We start from the raw sequence: 13,667 nt of genomic DNA on the forward strand, positions 1-13,667 counted from the left end.
TTTGTAGTACACTGCAGGTTGAATATCTCTTATCCAAAAATCCTTGGAATCAGAAATGTTTGAGATTTTGGAGGTTTTCAAATTTTGGAATATTTCCACAGACTTTACTGTTTGAGTATCCCTAATCTGAAAATCTGAAATCTGAAATGTTCCAGACTTTCTGAGGTTCATGTCAGTGGTCAGTTTCAGATTTCAGATTGTCACATTAGAGATCCTAACATATGTTTTGATTCCTTTCTTCTTCCCTTTTATGTATATTTTGTAGTTATTTTTTAGTGTTTATGTTGAGAGTTCAGCTACCATCTTACTTTTCATTCTTCTTTTTATATTGTTATTGTCACAGATTGTATTTTTATACATTTTGTGCCCATTAACATAATTATAATATAGGGAAAAAAGAAGAGTTGCAAACCAAAAGTGTAATAATACTGGCTGTTATATATTTATCTACATAGTTACCTTCACCAGTGTTATTACTTCCTAAAGCACCTACTACACTGCCTTTATTACATTATATTATTTATAAATATGTTTTATAATCTGTTAGAGGGTGTTCCTTGAAGATTGGAACAGTTTCTTAAGAATGTTTATGTATCTGCAATTAAAATACTGCCTTGGAACATAGTGTTCAATAAATGTTATTTTAATTAATATTGGATGTGGGATTAATATAAGCTTATTCAATTAAGATTTCATTTGGTTTTGTTTTAAAAAACAATTCTCCAAAAAAAATAACTTAATTCCTAGAGATTTTAATTAAGGCATGATAATAATAATAATCACTAAATGGTAATGAACAGATGCTAGTAAACATTAATATGGCTCATAAGGAAGCAATACAATATGTTATTGTAGTTATAAGACATTAAAGGGGTTTTAGAAGGGAGCACTCCATCCCTAATAGCCTCTTGTGCTTTATGTAATATGTAGTAGAACATAATAAAAGGAAGAGTATCTTATATTGACTGTGTTGGCTGTCACTCTTTGTATTAGTTTTCTGTTGCTGTCTAGCACATTACCACGTAATAGCTTAAAACAACACATTTATTAATATCTCCATGGGTCATGAGTCTAGAAATCGCTCAGCTGAGTTCTGTACTCAGAGTTCTACAAGACTGCATTCTCATTTGGAGCTTAGGATCCTCTTTCCTGCCCTTTAAGTTCCTTGTAGTTGTGGGACTAAAATTCCTTATAATGCATCCAGAGGCTGCTGTTGGCTCTTGGTGGCTGCTTACAGTTCCTTGCCATGCAGTCATTTCACAGGCCCTCTCAGCATAGGAGTTTACATCTTCAGGGCTAAAACGATGCTTTGTAACACCATCGAGTTAAAACAGGCTCTTAGGCAACTTGTATTCATGAGAGTAACTTTACCCTTTGCCATACAGTATGACCTGATGAAGTGACTGTACTGTAACCTTTGCCATATTCTATTGGCTAGAAGCAAATCTCAAGTTTTGCCCTTACTCAAAGAAAAGAATAGGAAGATGTGACTCTCAGGGTATAATGTTAGAGTGTGTCTACTATATTCATCTCTGTAAAAAGAGTGATGAGTTCAATGATTTTCATAAATGCTTTCTCCAAAACTATGCTTCAGAGTACTGGACTTTAAACTAGAACTTTATGGTTTTCTTTTACATTAATACTCAATTTATCATGCAAAAATAATAGAACTTACTGTAAGTGAAAATTTAAAATACTCTATCCTATAGAAATGAAACAACCTATTTCTGCATTATTTTCCCTATTTCACTTGAGTTCACATTTGAAAAGTTCATATTAGTGTTTGAGTTAGAAAAGTGATTTGAGTGGGGAAATTATGATATTAAGTTTTTCTTAAATTTAAGACAGATTATGGAAGTAAATATTAAAATACAGTTTAAAATACTAACTTAAGACTTCATAGTCTCAATAGCAGAGTTTAGGAAAATGAATGTTAGAGCCAAAAATATGACTTCTTTGGCTGTGACCAGGATTTCCTCTTCCCACCTTGGGGACTAGAAAGTAGAGGTAGGAAAATTTCATTTTGGAGCCAAGTGTGACTTGTTTAGTTCAAGTCATAATTTATTGGACGTACCTCAGGGACGTGAAAATAAAGAAACCCACTATGAAATGTTGATAATGGGCTACTCTGAAGGGCAAGCATTAAGCTAACTTTCCCAGCGAGGATTTTGTTCACTTCCCCCTTTCCCAGATGCTTCTGATCATTCTATATAAGAACATACTACTTAGTCATATAATAGTTTAAAAGAAAACTTACTATGCACCAAACTGAAGTATTTGAGGGGCATGAGAATGAACCAAGGCTTTTATATGACTAGATGTCAATGAAAAAGTATAACTAAAAGGAAAGTTGTTTTCTTTTAATGCAATTAAGTCATAGTAAAACAAGACAGCCTTTCTAGTGGGCATCTAAAGCAAATCTTTTGTCCAATTAAAACTACAAAAGCCTTCAACATTATAATTCAGTCATCTGCATCTCAACAGGAAATAGTTTGTGAGGCACAATAAAATCTGGTGTTTAAATTTTAAATATGTGAGGATTTTTTTCTGTATTCTTTAGGATGGTTTACTAGCAAATAGAAATATTCTGCCATTGTGATTATTGTACCTTTACTCCTATGAGGAAAAATTCATAAACAATGGCATGTGTTTAAAATTTTGTTTTTCATGTTTTGGGTGAATTTTTTTAAATGAAAGGACAGGTAACTTGTCTAAGAAAGTTTATAAAATGAATTAATGAAAGTAGGTTTGCAGTGTTGCAAACAGACATGCAGAATGAATTGGCGGAGTTTCTCACTTATGTAAACTGTACATAGAGGATTTGGGGATAGAAAGAAAGATCTGGGCACTCTCCTATAAATTCCATAAAAATGTGGAGCATTTCATGAATTTGTATTTCATCCTTCCTTAGGGACCATGTTAATCTTCTCTGTATTGTTCCAGTTTTAGTATAGTTGAAGAGAGAACAACAATTTTAATACTTTAAAAAGGTTCAAGTGGTGCCGCCTGCCTTGCAAGCGCAAGGTCCTGAGTTTGATTTCTGGTACCAAAAAAAAAATGTTGAAGTGTCAAGTTAAGACTTTTTTGAGTTGGTTTCATAAAAATTGATGGTAATATTCATTATCAGAAGTACTCTTACAATAATAAAAATAATTTATTAAAATAAACTACTTATTTAGTGTGTGTGCTTTTGAGACAGGGTCTTGCTATGTAGTTCAGGGTGGCCTTGAATTCACTTTGTAGCCCAGATTGGCCTCGAACTCATGTGATCCTCCTGCCTCAGCCTCTGGGGTGCTGGGATTACAGGTGGATCCACCATGCCTGGCTTAAGATCATAAACTTGTAGAATTTTTCTTGGTAGTAAAGTGTGCGTGTGTGTGTGTGTGTGTCTGTGTGTCTGTTGCTGGTGATTGAACCCAGCACGTCCCCCATGCTAGGCAAGCACTCTACTAGTAGCACCCAGTATATATATAGTGTGTGTGTGTGTGTGTGTGTGTGTATATATATATATATATATTTGATACTGGGGATCAAACTCAGGGCCTTGCACTTATTAGACAGGTGGCAGCACCACTGAGCTAAATCCCCTGACCCCAGAATAGATTTTATTTGGAAACTTTAAAAAATTCATTTAGTGATTTGAATATCCGAGTATTAGCATATAATAACTATGGTAAATTCCTTTTTTTTATTTAGCGAAATTCTCTTAGCTCTGAATATACTAGACTGTTTGAATATATTTTAATCATTTTTAAAAATTACATTGATGGTTGAAAACTACAGACATCTATTTTAGTTTTGTTACGTTAGTTATTGTCTTTAAAACGAACACATTTACTTAAATAGATTTCTACACATTATGGGCATTTTATAAAACAGTAAAAGTGCTTCCCCAAAGAATGACACCATCAGTAATAATACATCAAACCATGTTAAATCAGTGGTTTCAAGTATCAAATATTATCAGATGATGGCAGTATTAGAATTCTTAAATCCAATACATTCTGTTTTAAAGAGAATGCTGTTGTCCTTTCATGATTGTCATTGGTTTGATGGCAGTGGGAATATTCATGAGTAGCTAGATGAAGGCAAGATTGCAAGACTATATAGTATATGAAAATGAACCCTTTGGACAGGTTCATCTGTTCCTTTTGAACTGATTTATCCACTTTGGAATTACATTTTTGTCAAATTATGTTAATAATCTTGAGTGTTTCAGCATTTATGTGTGTGTGTGTTTTTATTGGTATACTTCAGATATATATAATAACATTCATCATAGAGAATTTGTACCTGTACATGATACATCTTGCTTTTTTTCCCATTATTCTCCCCTCCTTTCAATCCCTCTACCCCTCCTTATTTACAAAATATTTTTTTCATTTTTTTCTTCTATTCTTTTTTTCTTGCTCCTTTTCTTTCTCCCTCCCCTTCCTTTATTATCCTTATCATTTGAACATTTTCTTCCCATTTCCCAATATCTATTATACATTTTGGTCCTTATTTACACTTTTGGTTTCTCACACCAGAGAAACAATGTGGTATTTAAACATTTGTGTCCAATTTATCTCACTTAAGAGTATGGTCTCAAGGTGCATCTATTTAGCTATAAATGTCTCAAGCTTATCTTTCTTTCTGGTAGAGTAGTACTCCATTGTATAAAAAAACCCACATCTTTATTCATAATCAATTGATGAGTATTTGGGCTGTTTCCAAGATTTAGCTAATACAAACTGTGCTGCTATAAACATGGGTGTGCATATACCCCTGTGGTATAATGCTTTTAATTCTTTCAGGAAAGTACCAACAAGGGAGATAACTGGGTCAAATTGAACTGCTAGTTTTAGCTTTTTGAGGAATCTTCACACTGATTTTCACAGTAGTTGTACCAGTCTGTACTCCCACCAGCAGTAGAGAAGGGCTCTTTATTCCCCCACAGCCCCGCCAGCAGCCTGTCTTCTATATCTGATAATCTGTTCTCACAGTGGATCATTCTGCTGTGTATATTTTCAGTGGAACTTTTAATCTCCTGGATATCTGTTTGAATCTGTTTCATGGATTTCATTTCTTTCCTATGCTTGGTATTCATGGTTGCCATTATTTTCCTAAGCTCCTTTATTTTTATTTTTATTTTTGTGTCTGCTGTAGAGTCACTAACCATGTCTTTCATTATGGTTACCATCTCTGATTTTTTTCTAGAGCCTCATTTATCTGCTTTGTTACTTCTGCTGTTACCACTTCAGAGAGTCCAGGAGGGTGGCTTTCAAATTTTTCCACCTCATTTCCCCCTGGGGTTTTTTTCTTTGGTGAGCTGGAAGTCTGGGGTTGCATCTTGCTTAATTGTTCTCTCTCTCTCTCTCTCTCTCTCTCTCTCTCTCTCTCTCTCTCTCTTTCTCTCTCCCTCTCTCTCTGTCTCTTTTAGTTTAAATTCCTTGGTTGATGCTTTAAATTCCTTGTGACAGGTAGCTTTATTGCTTGTATTTAGAACCTTAAGAGATAACTACTACTCAGAGCCATCTTCCAGGTGTAGCTGGCTTTTGGATTTTGAGTCTGTTGTAGTATCCTACTTCTTCAATTTATTTGGGATCAGTTGCTGTCTATTTGGCCTAGCCACTGGTTCTTTGGCACTGGCCTATGGTATTGTCTCTGACCCTTAGACAATTTCAGTATTGCCATGCCAAGAAGAACAACTGACTAGAATAATTATGTCACCTTGGCAAAAGTAGTACAATTAGCAATAACAGTAGCATCAAACACAGCCTAGAAAATGACAAGCTGTGGTAACTATTTGCCACCTTTAACCATATGAACTATATTTGTGGTTATATAACAAAGTCTAAAACAAACCAGAAAATTGCATACAATAAATGTGTCCTCAGCAATTTTTTTTTTTTTTTTTTTTTTTTTGGTACTGGGGATCAAACTCAGGACCTTGTGCCTGCAAGGCAGGTGGCGGAACCACTGAGTTAAATCCTCGGCCCTGCCCTCAGCAATTTTACCCTTAAGAGGAGAAAATTTTTAAATGGGTTAGGGGGGAAAATAGAGAAATAAAAGAAGAGGGAGAGATGAAAAGCAAGGCTGGAGGACAAAGGAAGATTACGTGAACTTTGGGAAACTGGTAAAGAAGACAGGAGGGAAAGACAGGGGGAAGAAATAAAAAGAACAGAACAGATCAACAAAAAAAGCTAGAAACGATGTTCACACTAATATAAAAACAAGAACAAACAAAAACAATAGAAAAGAAGAAAAAAATATCCACTTCAAGTTGTGTCTCGACTGTCACTGGTACACAGAGAAGGCAGACCAACCTCAAATCCATGTGGATTAATACCAGCAGGCCAGCCATAGATTTATGATAGGGTAGTAGATAATTCCAGCAAGTCTACACCTTTAGTTCCAGTGAAGTTCAGGGTGGTTTCTGGCTGTGAGGCTGGACCTCAGTTTGTTCACCCTGCAGCATTCTGTGTGCCTCCTGCTGGCTTCCTGTGGGCTTCTTCACCTCCTGCTGATTGGAATTCAGTTCTGCCTCACCCTGATACTGGGAGCCATTAGATGGAGCCAGCCTGAGGCTGCTTTGAGTTCCTTGCTCAGTTGGTCTTTCTCCAAGATGGTTACTGGCGGGCCGGGGATTTAGCTCAGTGGTTTTGCCACCTGCTGTGCAAGCGCAAGGTCCGGAGTTCGATCCCCAGTACCGGAAAAAAAAAAAAAAAAAAAAGAAAATCTTGAAAAAAAAGGGGGCCCAGGATTTAGCTCAGTAGTTCTGCCGCCTGCCTCGAAAGCGCAAGGTCCCGAGTTCAATCCCCAGTACCGAAAAAAAAAAAAAAAAAAAAAAGGAAATAGAAAGATGGTTACTGGCCAATTACCTTCTCCTGGAGGACATCCAAACCCAAATAACTCACCAGCCGCTACAGTCCACAGTATCCACTGCTCTGTTCCACTAGTGTGTTTCTCTGCAGAGGCCTGTGAGGTCATTAGTAGTTACCATGCATCTGCAGGTTTGAGCCACCCCTCCCACACAGTGAGTCAGGGATCAGGGAGAAAGTGCTGCTTGCCACTTCCTTCCTCTGCATTGAGGTCTCTCTCTTTGCTCTCCTTGTAGGCTTGTTTTTGTTTTTTGGTACAGGGATCAAACTTGGGTCCTTGCGCTTGGGAGGCAGGCACCGGAACCACTGAGCTAAATCCCTGGCCCTCTCATTGCAGGCTTTAATTCTCACTTAAGATCCTCACTGGACCCACTTCCCTCCTTTTTTTTTTTTTTAGACAGGGTCTCACTTTGTAGTTCAGGCTGGCTTCAAATTCACAGTGATTCTCCTGCCTCTGCCTCCCAAGTGCTGGGATTACAGGCATGTGCCACCATGCCTGGCTCTTCCCTCATTCTCTTCCTCACATTGCTGTATTCTGGCATCTGGACACCAAATCTCGGAGTGGCTGTTTTTCTGCTGTTCATCACTCTGCCATCATCCTGGAATCGGCATTCGTTGATTCATTTAACAAACATTTCCTAAGAGGCTTACTTGTGCTTAATGCAGTGGGTACAAAATTGAATGAGACGTTTTCTCTACACTAGTGACTTTTATAATTTGGTAGGAGAGGAGAGCTTATAACAGGATGCTTTGGTGGAATTGAAACTTTGTCCTCAGATACTTAGGACAAGTAAAGTTGAGCAACACCATTCACCTTCCATCCAAACATCAATTTACATCAATTTACTTGGACTGACTTGTGGGAAAGATGAGATATGAGTATAGTCTACATTGAAATTCACATTTGCTAAAGTGAAAAGTTCTCTTAGAGGCTTAGATTCAGATTATAAAACTTAAGAATAATGAAACAATCTTTTTTTCCCCTTTTTCTTTTTTAAGTACCAGGATAGAAGTACTAAGTACTGTAATAGACTCTCAGATCATAGTGATACAGATATGCTATATACAGATCATAGCCCCTTGTCTCATGGAGCTTACAGTTTCACAAATATTGACATTATAAAATGGTAAACATTCACAACCATAATGATAACTATAAGAAAAAGTCATAGGGACCATGAGATGTTGTAACAGGTCTTTATGTGTCAGGAAAGGATTCCTGAGGAATATTTAAGCAGACACAGGAAAGAAGACTAGGAGTTATGTAGGTGAACAGAATGGATAATAGTATTCTCAGCAGAGGGACTAGCACATGCTAAGGCCCTAATGTGTGAAAGAGGATAGCAGTTTCCAGGAACTGAAAGAAGCTGAGATGTAAGTGGGGAGAATGGCATATGAATACAGACTGGGAGAGGTATTTAGGAGCCGAATCACTTAGGGCTCTGTATGCCATTTTCAGGATTTGGGACTTTATTCTAAACTATGGGAAACCAGATCCAGGAACAGAGTCTGAGGTCAGAGAAGAGTGGAATTCTGGTTATAATGTAGCATCTGATACAGAAACCCACCTGGATCTAGCCCCAGTAATAACATGTCGTTACCCAGGGGAAATGGCTGTGTATATAAACTTAAAGGCCTGTAATACTAAACTCTTTAGGATTTAGGAGTCTAGCAACTTGCTCTTGGAATTGTTGGAAACACTTAGGCCAAATCAGCAAGATATGGAAGAAAAACCTTGTCACTTCTAAAAGTCCAGAATGAGTTTAGTCTGTTGCTTGTATCTTTTTTCTCCTCCGAATATTTTTTCAGCTTTTGTTTTTTAAGATTAAAAAAAAGGTAGCTTGGCCAAAAGTATTATTATAGCAGTTTCTAATTATATCTTAAAATCTCAAAATTAAAATCTAGTTTACATCTAAGTATGCTCTCCAGCCTTGATATACAACTTGTATATTTGCCTTGGGCAGTGAAAAATGGGGTGACAAAATCCATTGATCTTATCTCTTCTAAGAAACTTAACAAACAAAAAAACCCCCAAAATAATTTAATGAATTGCTGAGGTTAATTTTTTTTAAGTCCCCATATTTCTTAAAGGAATGTTTGGGATCAAGGGTAGAAACATTTCAAATCATAAAATTTTTAAGCACATTTCATTGATAACCTATTTCTCCTAATACTCATGTCATTATATTTCTGTTGGAAAGAATATATATCTGAAAATAGGGCTACAGATTAAACTTCTGGATAATTAATAAAACAAAAACCTATTTTTTTTTTTAAGACAGGGTCAGGTCAGACTTGAACTTGCTGTGTAGCCCAGTCTAGTCTTGAATTTGGAATCCTTCTGCCTCAGCCTTCTATTGTTTTCAATTTTTGAAAAATTTTGAAATTATTTTCTTGTATTCATCTTGTGTTTGACAAAAACAATAATTTTCTTGCCTTTATGTATTAGTTTTGCTGTCAGAGTAGGTTGAAGCCTTCAGAAGTCAGTTTATTGGTCTGGGAACATGTGAGGTTGATTGATTTTTATGGTGTATGCTCTCAGCAGCAGTACCTCAGGGGAAGGAAGCGGAATTATTTTTTGACCTCTCTAAAAGTAAGTGTTTTTTTTCTTCAGATGAGAAGGTTGGTTGTGGATTTTAATCAGTTTATTCTGTCAGATCCCCTCAAAGACAGCCATGCAGATGGGCTCCAGATGAGCTATCACTAGATTCTTTTAAGGTCTCAGATAACATAAGCTGTAGTAGACATCACTGTGCAGTGTTTACATCAGTCTTTCCTGTTTTTGACTGAGATTAAAAGTTTGAAACCTTGGGATTGAGTTCACTTTATGCTTTCTAACTGTAGGACAAATAACACCAAAATGCCAGGGAGCATATAACCTGTATGGTAATTCATAATGTCTTTTCCTACTGCATTGATTTTGTTTTTTTCTTTCAGTAGTGAGGATTGGACTGAGGGCTCAGGGCCTCATGTATGCTAAGCAAGCACTCTACCATTGAGCTACATCCCTAGCCCTTTAAAATTTTAATTTAAGATACAGTCTCACTAAATTGCTCAAACTGGCTTTAAACTCCTGACTGTCCTGCCTCAGCCTACCAAGTAGATGGGATTATAGGCATGCACCACCGAACCTGGCAAATTTACCATTTTTATGCTTACAATTACTTGATATCAAGCTTGGCACTACTGACATTTTAAACAGGATGATTCTTCGTTATGATGGGGTGTTTAACTGTATCTGAGGCCATTATTCACTACATATCCCCTGCCCCTGCCTGCCACTTATGACAACCAAAAATATCTCCAGACTTTCTGGTAGGCAAAAATTCTCTTGTTTGAGTACAACTGCTTTATATAGTAAGACATACAAATGTGTATTATGGATTAAAGTGACCTATCTGCATTTATTTTTAAATTGTTTTTTTATCAAGTGGAAAAAGTTCAACAAAGCTTTTGCTAAGAGCCTAATATATACTAAATACTGTAGATGGCTTCTTATAATAACAATCTTTTAGCTTCTACCACACTCCCAGGCCCTGATTCTGTGAAGCAGTGGCTTTTACTTCTTTTAGCTATTTCATCAGGTATTTATGTCCATATATTATCTTTATTTAATTAGTTTTAGATATTAACTTCCTATTAGAAATAAGAATTTTAGCTTACTAACTGTACTTTCCCCCCACTTATGTCCTCTAAATATAGTTACATCACACTTTTTTTTGGTGCCAGGGACTGAACTCGGGATCTTACGCTTGTGAGGCAGGCGGCAGCACCACTGAGCTAAATGCCTGGCCCATCACACTTTTGAATTAAATCTATTATCAGCATTCATATTATCATTATTATGAAAATACTATTCAGTGTAGTCAGATAATTTCTTTCCTGTCTTGAACTTTAGAGTTAATAATACCCTCCTCGTCTCCCATTTTCTCTTTTTTAGATATTCATCTAAATAAATCTTTCTCCTTCTAATGGATTTGTGTAAGCCTCTCAATACAATTTTTCTATCAGACCTGCAGATCATATATCCTTTTTCCCCCTAGAGTCATCCTTCCTGCAGCCTCTAACCACCTGCTTCACTTTGGACTGTTGCTCTGTAAGCCCACCTCACTGTTGCTATCCTAATTTTTTTTTCCTTTGTTGTCATCCTAAGGATTTGATTTGCCGATCTTCTGTGTTAGATTACCAGTTTCCTGGGTCTTAGATTTTCCCCATTTCTTATTTTCTCTTTTACTCTTTGATCTTTTAGTTTTTTCCTCTTCCTTCCCCTCCCCCTCTCACGCTCCCCCCCCCCCTTTTAAAAGTGATACTGGGGATCAAACCCAGGGCTTACCACTAAGCACCACCTACAGCCTATATTTCTTATAAGAGACAAGGTCTTACTAAGTTGCCTAGTCTGGCTGCAAAGTCATGATCCTTCTGTTTTAGCTTCCCAAATAGCTGGGGCTTCAGGGATGCACCACTATACCACACCTTCTCTTTTGTATTTGTGATGCACATTTTCTAACAGTTTCCTACATTAGTCCGTATACTTCCATTTTCAGAGTCATTCTGTCCTTCTGCAGGCCAAACAGGCTTATTCCTCAGCAGTAGCTTTGTGGGTTCAAGTTTGAACTTTATCCTTTCTGCATAGTCATTGTTATGGCTTATGTCTCCATGTCCCCTTAAAGCCTCAGAGTCATAGGTGGGGCTTTTCAGAGGTAGCTGAATCTAGAGTGTGTGATTGATTAATGATGCTATGCTAGGATTAAGGGTGGATGATTACTAAAATCAGTCCACTGATTGGTTTGGCACCATCCTAATCCTGATAGTTTGGTTACAATATAAGGGACAGAAAGAGGCTTGTCTTGTCCCCCTTGCTTGCTTTGATATCTTCTGCCTGCCATAAACTGTTTCTCCTCTGCAGGGCTTGTCTGCTGTGCCTCCCTGCCTTGGAGCCAGCCAGTTATGGACTGAAATTTCTACAAACCATGAGCCAAATAAACCTTTCTTTCCTCCCTTAACTTTGGGTGTTGGGTATTTTGTCTCAGCAATGAGAGAAAAGTAACTAAGTGTCATTTACCATTGTCCATGTGCTTTTCATATATTGAGACTTGAAGTTAGATGTATCTTAGTTTAATTGAAGTTGAAGACTGTGTTTCTTATTTGTCTTTTAATTTGCGGCTTTTTGAGAAGCAAAGCAAGAGGGTTTTTTTGACTTCTTGAAATTAGAAGTCTTCTAACTTTCTAAGATAACATATTAGTTTGCAAAGTGCTTTGATTACATCTGCCTTATTCCCATACTCACATTCATACTTGAGAAGCTCTAAATCATATATTCCTGACAGTAATATTTTAAAGTAGAAAGTAATGTGTTTTTAAAGATAAACCTTATATTTGAAAGATAATTTGAGTGGAATAATAGAAATCTATATAGAAAATAATTTACACTGTGGACTCTGGAGGTAATAAATGGAGTTTTAACATTTTAGTTATATTTTCAATATTTTCTAATACTCATTTAGTCTTTTTTCTTAGTATATGTGCTGCCGAAGCAAGCACGTTTAATCTTTTTTCTTATAAGCACACTTTCTGTTGCTGATATTTTGACGTTTAATCTTGTGAAATCTGAGTGTGAGCCTACTGTTACTGGGATTAGCTTCCACTTTCTATGGTTGCCATTTGCCACTGAACCTTTATATAAGTCCCCCAGAGCCGTGCTGCTTATTATTATATCTTCTGGCATCCACAAGCCTCTTCTATAATAGATCTTGCCTTTTTTCCATCCATGTAGATGTAGATATAGTCTCTGGCATTACTTGTTCCTCTTAATAACACCTCTTAACATTAGCTCATTCTTTTAAGAGCCCATGGATCCATCTGGAGCTTCACATTCTGTTTTACATAAGGTAATACTTTTACTTTTTTTCTTTTGGTGGTGGGATTGAATTTAGGGCCTCGCTCATGCTAAGCATATTCTCTACCACAGAGCTACACCCCTTTTACATAAGTGATATTTTGCTTAGGTAATATTGCTAGAAGGGTATATCCATTTATATGACTTCAACAAGGGAAGCTCTAGTTTGTAAGATATTTGAGTGAAACAATATTTAGGCTAGTACAAGACTGATCATGCACTCATTCTCACACATTGCACCACCAGCATAGTATTTTATGTAGCTCTGCTTTCAAAAGCAGATTACAGCAAGTTCAAGGACCCGAGTTCGATCCCCAGTACCAAAAAAAACAAAAACAAACCAGATTATAGGTGGCAGAGTGACCAAAAAGTATTATGAAATATATTAAAGAATGCTAGCATTAATCTTGGTTTCTCGGAATACTTAGGATCAGTTGCAGAAGTTATTTAGAAAAAGATCTGTTTCAGAACTATTTGAACACTCTTATCCTGCCAGTGTACATGTTTCCACTGATAGTTAATGAAAAGGTAGCCACTCCATAACCCTAAAGTAACATGCCTATGTAGTCATTTGTATTGTTCAAGAACTGAGTGTTAAAACTCTGATTTGGGTCCAGCAACCTAAGTCATTGGCTGTATAACCAACATAGTCCTATAGCTTTTTCATATACATGATAAAAGTGTATTATGACAGACTGTAAAGTCCACCAAAACCTACACTGGATCTCAGAAATACGAGATAAGTAATGACTGTCTAGCCCACTAACCTCTAATATATGAGGCTTTAATGTTTCCTGCTTAAAATCATTTATTCAACCAGCTATGAGGTACAGTTGGCAGGAATTATTATCCTTTTTTTTTTTTAACGGAAGAGGAAACTCAGAAAGAAAGCTGTATGTGACTACAGA

General features: G+C 36.6%; 1 protein-coding gene and 1 non-coding gene across 3 annotated transcripts in view; one reads left to right on the top strand and one right to left on the bottom strand.

The window, feature by feature from the left end:
- Brip1 (BRCA1 interacting DNA helicase 1) overlaps positions 1-13,667 on the top strand; it is a 143,009-nt gene that overhangs the window by 95,942 nt on the left and 33,400 nt on the right. The gene's annotated exons all lie outside the window — the stretch shown is intronic.
- LOC147823773 (U6 spliceosomal RNA) lies at positions 2,867-2,969 on the bottom strand. The gene has a single exon (XR_015443350.1). It is a non-coding gene; the product is annotated as a U6 spliceosomal RNA (small nuclear RNA).

This window comes from Heterocephalus glaber, unplaced genomic scaffold (genome assembly GCF_053883595.1).
Source record: "Heterocephalus glaber isolate CG9 unplaced genomic scaffold, H.glaber_assembly_v1.0 deba00001564, whole genome shotgun sequence".
NCBI classification, from domain to species: domain Eukaryota; kingdom Metazoa; phylum Chordata; class Mammalia; order Rodentia; family Bathyergidae; genus Heterocephalus; species Heterocephalus glaber.